This window comes from Silurus meridionalis, chromosome 25 (assembly GCF_014805685.1).
Source record: "Silurus meridionalis isolate SWU-2019-XX chromosome 25, ASM1480568v1, whole genome shotgun sequence".
In the NCBI taxonomy this organism is placed as follows: domain Eukaryota; kingdom Metazoa; phylum Chordata; class Actinopteri; order Siluriformes; family Siluridae; genus Silurus; species Silurus meridionalis.
In genome coordinates, this window is record NC_060908.1 from 9,238,646 (window position 1) to 9,254,319 (window position 15,674).

Here is a 15,674-nt window from a genome sequence, read left to right on the forward strand (position 1 = left end):
TGTGAGAAAACAATAGTCAAACATGGAGGAGAAAGTTGATGGCCCAAGGCTCTTTTGCTGGATCAAGAGTTGGTGACGTGCAACTCTTGCAAGAGGCACCCTAAATTTTAATATGTATTCATAACATTTTTTTTACGATTATATGTTATGAATAACTTTATGTCCTAAACTGTTCAGTCGTTGTATGTCGTTGTAAAATTAGGTACCTTCCACCCTCTATAGGTGGAGCATTTTTTTAGAACCCAAAAGCACTGTAGCATGCCAGTAGGCATTTGGTGTGATGAATGCATTGATAGAGAGACGGTGGAGGGTGAATGAGAGGACGGAGTGGGGGAGAAGAGAGCTGTAGCGTTTGATCAGCCTGCCTCAGGGGTAATCACACTCGCGCTGATTAACAAGCTGCGCAAACACACAGGGCCTGATTGAGCTGCCCGGGTAAAGAAAATAACCAGCGGTCTCAGAGCACACAAGCCTTGCACTTTTGCAACTTCACAAACCCTCCTACACACACACATGCTCACACACAGACACACAAACACAGGCTATGTGCAAAACTCCATCCTTATGTCATGCACTGTACAGTATCTTCAGGTTGTTCTCCACAGTTCCTTTCACCTTGCTAAACTATCTTGCTTAAACAACCTTTCTCTTTCTTTAGTTTGAACTGAATCTTTCTCTACCACCCACCAGCCAAATCACCTATGTCCAGTCCCTTTCTTCACTACTTCATTCAACTGCACTTTCCAAAATCGGTCTATGTCTTTCCTGGTTTTTTAGTGGATAATATTTTTTTTTTTTTTTTTTTTTGTCCCCAAGAACTGCTGCTGTAATCATAGAAACTAAGATGCTCAATACAATCATCCCTACAACATTGTGTTGGAATTTATACTAGACATTTGAAGTATACATTATACAGTATATTACTACTTTATGGTGTACAGAACTGTATAATTGTATAATAGTTTATAAATCTTATATATGTAATCTAATTTATAATCACAATAACTGGTATCATACATTAGAAGATGAATTTGTCTGATTCCTCTATGTTTATTGCTGATATAATATAATGTTTTGGGCCTTTTACTGTGACAAGTAAGTAAGTTTATTGCTTAAAAGCGCTATATAAATAAAATAAAATTGAATTGACCTAGAACTGAATTAAACTCAGTAACATGCTAGCAGATGTCTGAGTAACCCCCTGCTCTCTGATTAGCTACCACACGTTTTTGACCTGTAATTATCATAGACCTGCTACTGTCTAATTCAGTGTCATTCCAGCTTCTTTCACTTTTGTCTGTTGTGTGCAAGTTGAATTCAAGTTTTTTTTGTGTTTGCCCAAATAAGATAATTGCATCCTTATTATATAAAAGAAAATATTATGTATGACATGAAGACATTGGACAAGTAAAATAAAAATTTTTAAAGTCTTTGGTTTCAGCAATATTATTAATTTTAATAATAATAATAATTATCATCATCATAAACAGCAATATAATAATAATAATAATAATAATAATAATAATAATAATAATAATAATAATTAAGTAAAATAATTGCTTATATAAAAGCATTTTTTTCAAATTATTATTATTATTATTAATAATAATAATCATTCATTTTTTATTATTATTATCCATAAATGCATGTTGGCACAAAACTTTTTTAGTTATCATTTTTTTATTAAATAAAAAACTTATTTTTTGTTTATCTTTGCAGATCAAATTAATAATTTTACAAACTATGTAATTATTACTTTTTTTTATTTAAGATATGTTTAAGACAAAATCATGCACAGTTCAGAGAGAGATTATGGTATGGATGCATTTACATACAGTATTTTTTTATCTTTGCAGTCAAATTAATGATTTTATTTTATACAACTATTTTTAAATATATATACTTTTTTCATTACTAATTAGTTTTTGTTTTTTTTTAGACTTTTTTAGATAAGTTTAAGGCATGGCAAAATCATTCACAAAGTTGAGAGAGAGACTCTGGTATGGATGCTTTTACATGCAGTGTGTTTTTTAAAGGTTAACTTATGAATAAGCATAGTTCAATTCTGTATTTTACATTGCTGTGTAGTGCTTTTACAGCAGATGCTGCAACAAAGTTGATTGAGAGAGTTTAAGGTCCCACTGAGCCAAAGGTGTCCATGAAAAAAATTGAAAACCGTTCTGACATACAATATGCAACAAACCGAGAGAATCAAAAAGTGAACTTATCCTCCTTTGGACCTCTGCTTTATATGGCTTAGACATCCGTGACTTTGGAAAACACCCCCTCACACATACTTCACACAGCATGTTGTTCAGGCACATGTGTATGGGCCCCTCTGCAGAAACCTCCTGCTGCCATTGCGAACTCTAACTGAAACCATATGGACTCATTTATTGCCAATTAGCTCCAGTGCTGTAAGTAAAGCCTCACCTCTATACACTTTAAAACTTTTTCGCTGAAACCTCCTAACAGCTGCAAGACTGTATTTCAATATACGGGTTTAACACCTTTACAGTCTCTCTCAACCACACACACATCTTGACCTTGGATACCGTAACATCACAAAGTCTTCTAGCAAACTTCAGCTGACCTCAGATGTGTTAAAAGAGATTTTAACCAACTTCCAAAAGTTACATATTTGACCTCTGTTTGAGCTCTACTCCCACCAATAATGAACTAAAAGAAAGTGGCTCTTGGTGGCATTTTAAGTCAAACATACACCAAACCTATGAACATAAATTTAAATCAAACTGCAGTTACACAGTCTACAGTTACGCAAATGACAGTCTGCTTATGGAGGAAGGATAAAAAAAACATTTTTTCCCTCAAATACTTATAGGTCTGTTATTCCTATCTGGTCCATAATTTCCAAGACCTGCACATTCTGAGACTATTTACACAGATCAGCGGGTAGCATTAAAACTGACAGGTCATTATCTCATAACAGTGACACCTGACAAGGGGTAGGATATATAATTGCACAGCAAGTGAACAGTCATTTCTCAAAGGTAACATATTAGCAGGAAATGTGTTATTACCTGAGTGATTCTAAGCAGCAGGTCTTTCAGTGCATTTGTGGTATGCAGTGGTTAGTATCTTAAAAACTGTTTATGGAAGGACACCTGGCGACAGGATCATCACACCAAAGACTCATTGATGCATGTAAAAAGTGAATGCTAGTCTGTCAGGTTGGATCCCACTGATGAGCTACTGTAGCACAATTTGCAGAAAAGAAATAATGTTGGCAATGATAGAAAGGTGTCAGAACATTGTGCATCGCTACAAACTGGTCAGAATGCCCATGCTGGTTGTTTTTTCTGCCAAAAAACACTTGTTATGTACAATACATTTTACATAATTTAACCTATATACTACTTTACCTAGAATATAACTAATAATTGAAACAATTTTAATGAAACGGTGTAGAACAATGACACCCCTCTGGGAGATTTAAGTGTAAAATAAATGTGTTCTTTTTGAAACTGAACAAAATCCAGTTTTTTGTTGAACAGTTTTCACAGTGTGTGTGTGTGTGTGTGTGTGTGTGTGTGTGTGTGTGTGTGTGTGTGTGTGTGTGTGTGTGTGTGTGTGTGTGTATGTGCATGTGTGTAGTAAGCATTAGTTGCATTAGTAATACACTGAATGCAACATAATACAGACTAGCAGATAAAATACAGTTTAATTGGTATTCTAATCCACTATGGGAAAAATCACCTAACGCAAAATTCTGAGTATAATTAATTGGTAATGAATCACCTTCTTACATCCAAGGCGTGGCCTAATTAACTCTCCTCAGACAAAGACATCACAAAACATCTGTCATTAATAGATTCATTGTCTGTTCTCTGGTTGATTCTGTTCCCAGGCAAAATATACTCCAGTGAAATACTCTAAACTCTTCTCTTTTGCTTATGATTTCTGAAGGTTTCTTCAACTTTACCTCTTCAATAAATTTAACCATATACGGATTTATGCAAGAAAGTGCAAATAAAACACGTTCTAACACCATCGCCACCCCCACCTGGTTCATCAATGTCTAAAAATGTCAAGGTTATTTGGAGATAAGTAAACTTTAAATCCAAGGGGTTTGGGCTGTGCTCAAACTATTCTATGCTTATACTAAATGAAGTAAAATAACTGCAAAGCGTACAAAAAAGCTCAGTGGGGATCTGTAAGAGTACTGCATGATCTGGTGTAAGCCTACCACCCAACCATATGTAACATATGTAACCATGTAACCATATGTTTTGATTTTCACTGAACAATATATGTCATCTGTTAGGAGATCGGTATACATGTATTTTTTACAGGATCCTGACCCAAAATACTATGGAACATCTTATATCTTGAAGCATTTGAGTCACATTTGCAACAGTAGCTACCACCATTTATCATACAAGCCAAAAGGATGAGTGAATCTAGAGTTGGTTCTGATTTTAGCATGCCTGTAGTGTATATTTCAATCTGGTCAGCCAGCTGGATTCTCCCCAGAGGCCTTAGCAAAGCTAGCGCAATTAATCTCTGACAACTACCACATCAGCTTACAAAAGATTGGATTATTTTACACCCCAGAACCCGATGTTCATCATATAGACATTAGCACCTCACTATAGGGGGGGGGGGCTTTTGTGCTTTTGTGAACTTTGTGGGTCCCCCAAAGTCAAATAATTCTTGATTGTAATGGCATGAAATGGGTTATGAAAGTTGCCATTTGGTTGCTTAATAACTGCCACATCACTTTCAGACTAGTCGGATGGTCAGCAGTCTAGAGAGAGGTGTGTGGCCCCAAATAAATTTTCCCATCAATAAAAAGATGTGCCAGATTTGCAGATTTATTGACAGAAATAATGTCATTATTTCTGATTTCTGTTTTGCTGACGAGGTCCAATTATTTTTTTTCCATGCCATTCAGCAATTTTAGTCAGGCTTGAAACTGTAATTATGTATATACTCTGGAATGATTCAGTATATTGAGAAGCTGCAAAGTAAAATGTAGCTGCTTTCTAAAAAAACCTGTTTTTTAAAATATTGCACTGCCATTCAAAAGTTTCGAAATAAGTTTTGGAGTTAGTATTTACAATATAAACATATAAATATTGTAAACAGTGTTTATTTTAAAAAGTTGTAATAAAGGATGTTGTGTATAGTGTGTATGAAAGCACGCATCATCTAGATCTATATTCACAGATCTGATTGGAGATTTCAATTAGTGCTTTAGTAAATGCAGGTCAATTCTGTAGGTAAACTTTTAGACAGAAAATAAATTACGCATTTGTTTATACATATTTACATGTTTTGTCAATTTAAATTAAACTGAATTAAAAAATAAAAAAAAAATGTATTATAAAAATATTTTCTGATCACTCTTTGCAGAAAACATGTACTATGTGACACTGTGTCATGGTTTTTGCTGTAAGAATTTAAGACATGTGCTCACACACACACACACACACACACACACACACACACACACACACACACACACACACACACACTCGTTACAGTTATTCTAAGCAAAAAAAGCATCTCATAATGCACAACCCTGCACAGCAAAAGCCTTGAGGCTAAGACACCATTGGGTTCCACTGTTTTCAGCTAGGAACGATAATCTGAGGCACAGCAATAATAATAATACAGTGGGCACAAAATTTGACAGCTGAAAAATGGAAAAAGATGAGCTGACATTTTTATGTCCGCATTACTGCAGCAATATTATTTAATTGGATAAATACAATCTGCGTACTACATACACCTCATATAAATACAAATCTATTTATTTATTTAGTTATTGTCTCTTGAGGGACATACAGTTTCAGTAGTTGTACTGAGTCATTAGTAGATCACACAGGTATTAAGTGTGTATGTAGCCTTTACCTATGTTAGGAACTAAATAACATTCTTAAACACCCCAGAAGCATTTTTTATTAAAATTCAGTTTAATGGATTTTTATTTGTATAGCATTTTCAACTACGGACATTGTCTTAAAGCAGCTTTACACAAACAATGTTGTAAGAAAGCATGAATAAGATTGTTCTTTATAAGCTGTCTGGGTGGCACCAAATGTCTATTTATTACAGCTAAACGTTGTTGAGGTGTGCAGTGATGGCGATCAAATGCACAATGCAGTCCTGAGTCAGTGACAGACTGTTGACATTAAGTACAGTCCAAATCCATCCTCAAAGCTCCTGTGTTACTTTGTAATTTCATGGATCTCCAGGCCGTTGATGTGAAACATTCCTTGCTGCACAGAGTGGCCAAATTTGCAAAATTAGTATTTTTTTTAATCATGGGTACTTTAATTGTTTGTAACAGAGAACCCACAAATATTACTGACAGAATCAGATGGGACTAAAATCTCAGAGATATGCAAGTAACAATTATGTTGTCCCAGCTCACAATAGTGGTTTCCCAGACAAAGATTTCAGGAAGTGTTTTTGAGCCCATGCAGTGATTTACATTACATAATCATACCTGTTTTTAATAGAGATGATATTAAATTTTTATTATTATGTACTATACATGATGAGATATTCAAAGTTTTACAATTTTATTCTGAGCAACATTATTTTTAAATTGTTCCACAATTTGTTGATACTTAATCATGTAACTGACCTGTTAACAATTAATTAACCTAATTAGTTGCTAAATATTCCTCCAGCTGCTTCCTTATTGTAACACTTACATTTTTTGCATTTTATTGTCCCCATCCCATTTTATTTTTGTGACATGTTGCAGCTATCAAATTTCAAATGTCATTTTTTCCTTAAAATTGTACATTTTCTAAATGTAAACATAAGTTGTGTTTTCTATTGTGAACAAAATACTGTTTTGAAAATTATTGCATTCTGTGTTGTTTTTAACTCATGATGTTCTGATCAGATGTCCAGTGTCATAAACACTTATTTTGAATATTAAATACGTTTATATACCTCTGCTGTCAGAATGATTAGTGCCATACATATACATCATATTAATGTCATTAAATTGTATTTAATTTATTAAGCAATACTAAACATACACTATATATGTGCATTTTTATATAAGCATTCCATATATAAATGTAAATGGTTTATTATTTGGATCTTGACACAAGCAAAGTCATTTCAGAACATATGGTGTGTTTGTTTGTTGTCATTTTGCTAAATAATTTATGAGATTAAATGATGTTTAAAAAAAAGATTACTGTTGATAAACTGATGATAAAACAAAGATTACTGTTGTGAAACAAGTGCTTGGAGACAAAGTCACTTTATTGTGGACCCTCATAAAAATGTAACCACCCGAATAAATAAAACCATGTTTTACTTTGACATGATGGTTCAGTTTCCTGGAAGAGCAAAGGTTGAACACTCACAGATGTCAAAATAAGTTTAAAAGGACTGAAAGTGTACTATATTAGAAGAAAATATTAAACATTACATGCACAAGCTAGATATGGAAGCATCATATTTAAAAGAAAATGTACATAAAGGAACATTTGTTTCATACAGATGTGGTGTAATGTCCTCTCACAAAAGTTAGGTGATAGTTAGCACTAAATAAAACTGAGGTGCACTATACAAGCTAAATGGTGCTTAAATGAAGGTTCTAACAATAAGACTTCAACAGCACAACATTTGGCTGTTCTCAAAGGTCAACAGGCATAAGGGGGTGAGGAAGAAGTAACAGAGAGTGGGGGAATGGGAGGGAAGACAGGGAACTGTGGGGTGTAGCAGTTGAAATTAACAAATGACTGTAACATTAATCTCCACTCCAGCCCCCCTCATTAAAACATTCCCCAAACTGCCCACGTCCCCTATAAAGTCCCCTCTTTATTTTTAGGTGCCTAATTAGAGGCCTTTGGCTTGGGCTCCTCATGCTGTGTGTCGACTTTAAAGGGATAATTAGGGATATTGTGTCTAGGCTGCTGTAGGAGCTTAGGGGAAATGGAGCAGAGGGATGGAGTGTGAGCACAGTCGTGTAAGGTGGCTGCCATGTTGGCTCGCTGGCAGTGTGAGCAAACCAAGTGGGCAATCTCTAAATAACTTATTTTTCCATGACAGAGTTGTTTTGGATGGCTGCTGGCATGAGAACGGAATGGCTGGTGAAACTAAAGTGACCTTGCTGGTTCTTTTAATGAGTGTCATTAGTGTGCAGGGTTTGCAAAAAATATTTTGTCAGTTATTTTTCACACCAGTCAGGTGTGGAAGAGAGATGGTGGCAGGTCTGCTGTGTATTTTCATCTGTGTGTCTAAGTGTCAGTTGTGTAGCAGTATTCGCATGACTTTCACTATGAAGATTTTCTCTAATCATTAGAATTTCCTCCATTTGTGATCACAATCAATTGAAACACTATTTACCCTTGAGCATATGTGAGGTATGTGTGTAATGTTATGGGTGCTAGACAGAAAATATTACTGCTTTCTTCATCAGCAACTTAAGTATATATACAAGGTGTGGCCTGAGCAGCATGCATGCTGTTTCCAAACAGTTTGAGAATCCCAGGAATTTCCTTTAAATTCCCATCGGGATGTCTGTGCAGCCATTCAGTACCACACACGTATTTCTGAAGAGAAAGCCAGGCTTCTAGGATCCATCTAAACATGCAAAAACATGTTTACCAATTTTACCAATGCCAACTCTAAGTCCTGTGAGATTAGATGATTAAGGCTAATGCTGAATTTGGCTTTAAGACAAAATAAAGCAAAATGAGGATTTGTGTGTGTGTGTCTGTGTGTGTGTGAGTGTGTGTGTGTGTGTGTGTGTGTGTGTGTGTGTGTGTGTGTGTGTGTGTGTGTGTGTGTGTGTGTGTGTGTGTGTGTGTGTGTGTGTGTGTGTCTCTGTGTGGGTCTGTGTGTGGGTCTGTGTATACCTGCCAGCAAAAGAAAAACTATTTTAATTGAGGTTGTATATCTACTGGCAGACAACTGCATTGTCCTAAATAGAATGACCAATATATTTTGAAAAGAAAAAGAGGTTCGCAGAAGAAGAATGAGACCTGGAATGTGAAAAAAGAAAGTTGCTTTGGTAGGCAGTGAAGAGAGAGTGATGAGACAGAGAGAGGTGCTGTGTGGCGTGGGCCCCGTGCTGTAAATTGCATCTGTTCCTAATTAGGGAGTGCTAATGAAGGCCCATGTTCGTCCTGATCCCACTGAGAGACGGCCTGGCGCGCAGCCTCTGTCACAAAGAGAAATAGAGAAAGAGTGGAAGAAAGACGCTGATGGCTGTAATAGCATTTGTTAACTCTATATGCGTTTTCATACGTTTTTATACAAGATTACTATTTTTACACAACAATATATAAGGATATAACAATCCTTATAAAGGATATAAAGATAAAATAGTCATATGATGTTACAAATATTTTAAATGTATTAAAGTAAAAATACTTTTGTTAAACAAACAAGCCCCCCACACACACACACACACCTACAAGCACACACACACGCACACACACAAACACACGCGCACACACACACACACACACACACACACACACACACACACACACACACACACACACACACAGACAGACACTCACACACAGGTAAACTTTAGAAAAGTGTTATGTAGCCCAGTGTAGCTTGTGTGTGTGTGTGTGTGTATATGTGTGTTTGTGTGTGTGTGTGTGTGTGTGTGTGTGTGTGTGTGTGTGTGTGTGTGTGTGTGTGTGTCTGTGTGTCTTCGTGTCTTCGTGTCTTCGTGTTTGTGTGTGGGACCAGCAGGCATAATTAGCAGAGATTTCTCAGATAACAAGTTTTTCCTCCAGCAGCGAGGGACACAGTGAGGTCAGCCTGTGCTGGACATTCCCACACCCTGTGGTGAATGCAGGTGGCCTCCCTCTCCACCACACCTTACACACACACACACACACACACACACACACACACACACACACACACAAATGCATTTAGAAAAGACCTCCATTTAAACTTCAACATTTATTCCCGGCAGACACATTTTATTATGCATTTTGAAGCATTAAATGTGTCTGTAGTTGTCACTGTAAAACAAAGTAAAGCCATAACTGGTTTCAACATCAAATAACAATTTCATATAGGTGAACAGTCATAATAGTCATTATAAATCATTTACATCATGCTTGCATTTAGAAAATATTAGAGAATGGAAAAATACAACATTTCAGCCCCATACTAACTTTAGAGACAATTTTAACTGCATTTATGTCATGGTTAGTAACATTTGAAATTGTCACTTGTGACCATGCCTGTTCAGTGCATGTTCTGGCTCTCAAGTATGGGACATTGTGGGCCACAATTACTACAAAGCATATGCGTTTATGTTTATCATCTTTATTCTTTTACTATTGCTTCTTGTACATAATGTTACCATGCAGCTTTTGTTAAGGAGAATTTTAAAACCAAAAGGGTTAATCAAAAAAAATTATATGTTGACAAGATAGAATTAGGGATTCAGACTTTGGTTATTATTTGTAAGTACATAACAAATTAACTAACTGCAAAAAAAAAAAAAAAATATATATATATATATATATATATATATATATATATATATATATATATATTTATATATATATATATTTATATATATATATATATATATATATATATATATATATATATATATATATATATATATATATATATATATATATAATTTTTTTTTTTTTTTTTCAGCTTCTCCTGTTAGGTGTCGCCACAGCAGACCATCCAGATGTTTTGATTTGGCACATGTTTTTACGCTGGATGCCCTTCCTAACGCAACCCTTCCCATTTATCTGGGCTTATATATATATATATATATATATATATATATATATATATATATATATATATATATATATATATATATAAACATTTTGATAATTCAGCTGTGTGGAATTTGCTTTGTTTAATTTCTTCTCTCTAAAACGTTATGGCATCCAAGTACACACACAATAGCAGGCGCATGTTCTCCTCCCCTCCCAATTTCTTCCCCTGACAGGGGTAAACACTAACTCTCCTCCCCGCCCTCCCTTCCCAGGGCTGATCTGACTCCTCCACAACCCTTTGATCAGACTAAAGTTCATTAATGCTCTTATCTTTCTTAATTAACTCTCAGGGTCATGGCGTCCCCACCAGTGCTGACCTGAGGCCAGTTGTTTCAGAGCTCTGCCCACATAAGCATAGTGTGGCCTGAGGCTCCAAATGGCAGTTGGCTGGTCTTAGATTGTCTATGCTCATAATGTGATAAGAAAGTTTGAAAACTAAGATAAGAAACAATCAGAATCTGGTATTAGAGTCTGGATCTGTTTAACTGACATCAAAGGCTCAGTAAGCATATCTCTAGCTTTATCTGATAGTTCTTCTTGATAGGACCCAGGACAATGTAGTCCCTGTACCACTCTCCCAACACCACCTCCTCCTTTGACTGTTGCATTACACCATACATGCCAAGGGGACTTGGACTCAAATGAGGTCATACTGCCCAAATCTGGCCCTCAGCACTGTCCAATATTCTAATGCTTTGAGGTTTTATGAGTAGTTTTAAAATGAAGACCACTGGCTGTGAAATCTTAGTTACTCATATGTTCAGCTGGGCCTCCAAAACCGAGGACAAATGTTTGTGTCCTTCTAATATTGCAAACTAGGACAAAACACCTCTTGACTTTACACAGGAGTGAAGCAATGGCACACTTGTACCAAAGCAATTAATTCACAGCATGCTTGCCTGTCGTTCATTAGGACAAACCGACTCGGAGGTAATCGAAGGCTAACCCATGCAATTAACAGGGGGGATTAGGTCTGTAAAGAAGACTCCAGATGCTACCACAAGAAAAAGTAAGAGACTTACATTGCTCTCCAGTGTGGAATCTTCTATAACAGGATTACAGTACACAATTAAAACGGTGCACTCATTACATATAACAAATTTACACACCTAAAAACACATATTGTGTGTAAAATGGTGACGCTCTAAATCTAGATGTTGAGTATGAAGTACAAACAGATTTCTAATTTCATAATACAACATTTGCTAGTGATTCATCTAGATAATTACCCAGCATTATAACACACCATCACTGCTATATATGGTAAACAGTGAACCAAGAGAAAACTGTTGAGTGACAGATTTGAATGCAGGTTTCAATCTTTGAATGACTCTAGGGATGCTTGATCTGTCTCTGAGCCCCTTTCTCAACCCTGTGACACTGTGTCAATAATGATTAGTTTCATTAATGACAGACGTGCTGTTCTATAAGTGGTGTGTGCACACACGTATCTGTGTGTGTGTGTGTGGCTGTGTGAGAGTAACTGAGCATGCAGTATGTGTACAAAGTTATTTGGGAAGTGAGACTGGAAGGTGGGGTGTAAAAAAAAACCTCAAGTGAAGACCCTCGATGTTGCTAATTCATTTACAGATTTAATTAGATGGATGGAGCCCCTCACAGTTATTAAAACAGGGGGGGAGAAAATGTTGCCAGCACCGCAGCACTTTTTAATTATGGCTCCAGATCCCTGCTTGCTGACGTCTGGGGAACTGCTTAATTAAAATCCTCATTATTTTACTTTTAATTAGTTCCCCCCTCTTTTGTTTCCTCTCGCCATATGGCCATGTTCCGTGGTCAAATCAACTTAATTGAGCTAATTAAGCTGATCAGTTTAATTATTCAAAGCTCTCTGATTGGATGGGACTGCAGCCCAATCCCCCCCACCCCCACCCGTTTTTCATCACCCTCTCATAAAGTGTTTGTCATTCCATCCTTCTCTCTCTCATCCCCTGTCTCTTTTCCTCTACTGTATTTATTTTTCCTTCTTAATGCTCTGTAATGGCATATGTGTTAAATCAGACCAGTCTTGCTCCTGAGTAATTTGCACCCCCAGCACCTTCGGATTGAGGCTAGTTAGTCTCAGTATTAGAGGTCATATGTTTCGCAAGCATGATTGGAAATTGGAAAATATTTTCAAAGAGAAGAATAGTTGGTCAAAAAATTTGATTGTTGTCCATCAACCAAAAGTCTTATCTAGGATAAGCTGGTGTAGCAATGTAAATGTGATAAGCAATCATTGAAAAAAAGTTAAATTATTCAAAATTAAAAGAAAAAGGGCTTATTCAAATTTTTCAAACATTTACTTCAGAAGCAATATTTGTATTCTTGTTGGATTGACCTGTAAAAAAGAAATGAATAGATGAAATAATTAGATGAATAAACCTTGCTTAACATGTTTACCTTTGTGTTATGTTAAAAGCTTGATCAATTAGTCATTGCCTTGTAACCATATTATAGTTTAGTTGTGCTATAATATAACTATATGCCAACCTAATTTTTTTATCACATTGCCTCACATTTGTTTAATACAAAACAAAGAGGGATTATTTTACATCAGTAAAATATGGATCACCTTTTATTCTTTTTACAGTCCAACATAGACTGTCATCTCTTGGTTTAGCCAATTAGATATCGACACTTTAGTGTAACATATAAAACATTTACAATGGCTGTGTTACTTTTCCAATCACTACTAAAGTTTTATCAACAGTTTATAATCAGGTTGCTATGATTATTCCCCCACCCACCTGTACATGCACACACAGGCCACTTGCCAATATTCCTTTCTGTTTCTCCATCATTGGAGCCCAACAGCTGTAGAGTCTAAAGTGATGGCAGCTGGAAAACAAAATCAACCATGGAAGCATGAATAGCAGGCGGCACAGAGCTTTTGCATAGTGCCAAAGAAAGACACAGACACAGCTGAAGAGAACGAGCTGAGACTGTTATGCATGCATTAGATCAAAGATGCCAGAATATCATGTAATGCCTCTCTCTTTTGGCCTAGGTCTTTTATTGTATTAATGACTGACTGTCAGACTGGGAACTGGATTACTGTAACACAATACAACACAGCACAAGGCCCATGGCAATTACAGTAGCTATGTGTTCTGCATTATAGTACTTAGTCACCACAAAACATTTTCCTTAAATAAAACCACAGTCACTGGGTGACTTAGTCACAAATAGCAGTTCTGTGTAGATATACATCATCAAATGGATTATTGAATATGGAGAAATTACCATCTTTAAAACATTTTATATCTATTAATCTGTATTGAAAATATAATATGTTTACACTTAGATTATGGACAGAATGCATACTGGTTAAGTGCTAGTAGCTTCTGCATCATCTCAGAAAAAATCTCCCTCATTTTTTTCCCTCCCTCACTCTTTGTCTTTTTATTCTTCCTTCACACAACATGAGGTGAGGAAACAATGCAATTACACCAATTTGCATGTGTCAATTTGTTTAATTAGTGAATTTGAAAAAGTGGAAAGAAAGACATACACTTCTACAAAAAACAAATGAAGACATCTTGTAGAGTACCTGAAAGAAAAGTTCTTCTTTGCTCTGCTCTCAGGCAAAGCAGCTCGACACAGACCTGCTTCCCAACACTGTTAATTGGCTTTCGAATATGTCAAGTTAATTAGTAATGCACAGTTGAGGCTTGATTAGTCTGAATGTGAGGTGTAACTTGCATTGCCAGGGGATTTTTTGAGACCCTTCCATCACCACCCTTCCCTTATCAAGATATGGAGATAATTGCAATTAGGATCATTTGCATACGTAAATGAATTTGTCTACTTCTTTTTTCTGCAATCCCAGGCTGTGAAATAAATCACTGATAGAGTATCAGCACAGGCACATGTGTTGAGAATGTAAAGCTGCCAAACTAAAGATTAGTGTGACAATCACAAAAAATATCTTTGCATTTGCAATTCAAAATCTTCCAAATGAAGTACTGAGAAAACATAAAAATTTTTGTCCAGCATGGCTGTGCTTTATGTGACACAGTAATTGTGTTGTGTTTCAAATCATGAAATATTTACAAAAAGTCAATCAGAAAAATGGTTTTCACATTATGTTACAAAGGAATCAGTTTTTAAACCAGATCACCTTTTTTCATGTACAGTTTGTAAGCTTTGGTCAATGGACTAAGGGTATAATGCAATGTCACTATCTTTATTTGTTAATGCTCAAAATATTACCATGGTTTCCAGGTTCTGCTATATTGTATGTTATGATGTATACTATCTACATATTGCAGATATTGCAAATCATAAATGTATGTACACCACTGCTGACTTAGAAAAGGGTATTTACATTGTCCTATTTCTAGATATTTTGGCCTTTAAGACTTTCTTGTGGTTTCGGAATTGTAGTTGAGGTGGGGACCCTAGCTACCGTCTTTACAACCTTTCAATAGCTGTCCTTTCAATGACAATGAAAATCTTGTACTCCAAATTTTTTTTGTTTGTCCTGCAGGATCCTAATCTGAAATCAAAATTTCCAAACTATATAACTATAACAACAAAAACATTGTATGCCTACCTTTTGTATCTGTATTTGTATTCCTTTAGGATGCATTATCTCTGCTATCTGAATAACGTATTTATAGGTAGTTACATCTATACAATGGATACAAAGGGAAAGATTCAACACTTTCTGACACGTTTCTGTAAGAACTGTCATACTAACTGTTTTATCTTTTAATAGAAGAACTTGAAACAGAACTTGATTAATTTAAGAAGTCACAGCTGGCATTTACCTCTTGCCCAAAAACACAAACACGGTCCTAATGAGCTACACTTGGAGCCCATTTCAGTCTGAATAAACATTTTTTTCTAATCATAAAATGAAATTGGAAATGAACACCTTGTGATTGTGGGCCAAAT

At 35.8% G+C, this 15,674-nt stretch overlaps 1 long non-coding RNA gene across 2 annotated transcripts; it reads right to left on the bottom strand.

Annotated features, from left to right (window-relative positions):
- Nucleotides 1-9,672: 9,672 nt before the first annotated feature.
- On the bottom strand, nucleotides 9,673-15,469 carry LOC124378928. Of its 2 annotated transcripts, none has more exons than XR_006924331.1 (3): nucleotides 15,331-15,469; nucleotides 13,523-13,613; nucleotides 9,673-9,836 (listed from the first exon to the last, which is right to left on the bottom strand). It is a non-coding gene; the product is annotated as an uncharacterized LOC124378928 (long non-coding RNA). The 2 variants fall into 2 exon arrangements; XR_006924332.1 differs by lacking the exon at nucleotides 9,673-9,836 and adding an exon at nucleotides 13,057-13,113.
- Between the last annotated feature and the right edge of the window lie 205 nt (nucleotides 15,470-15,674).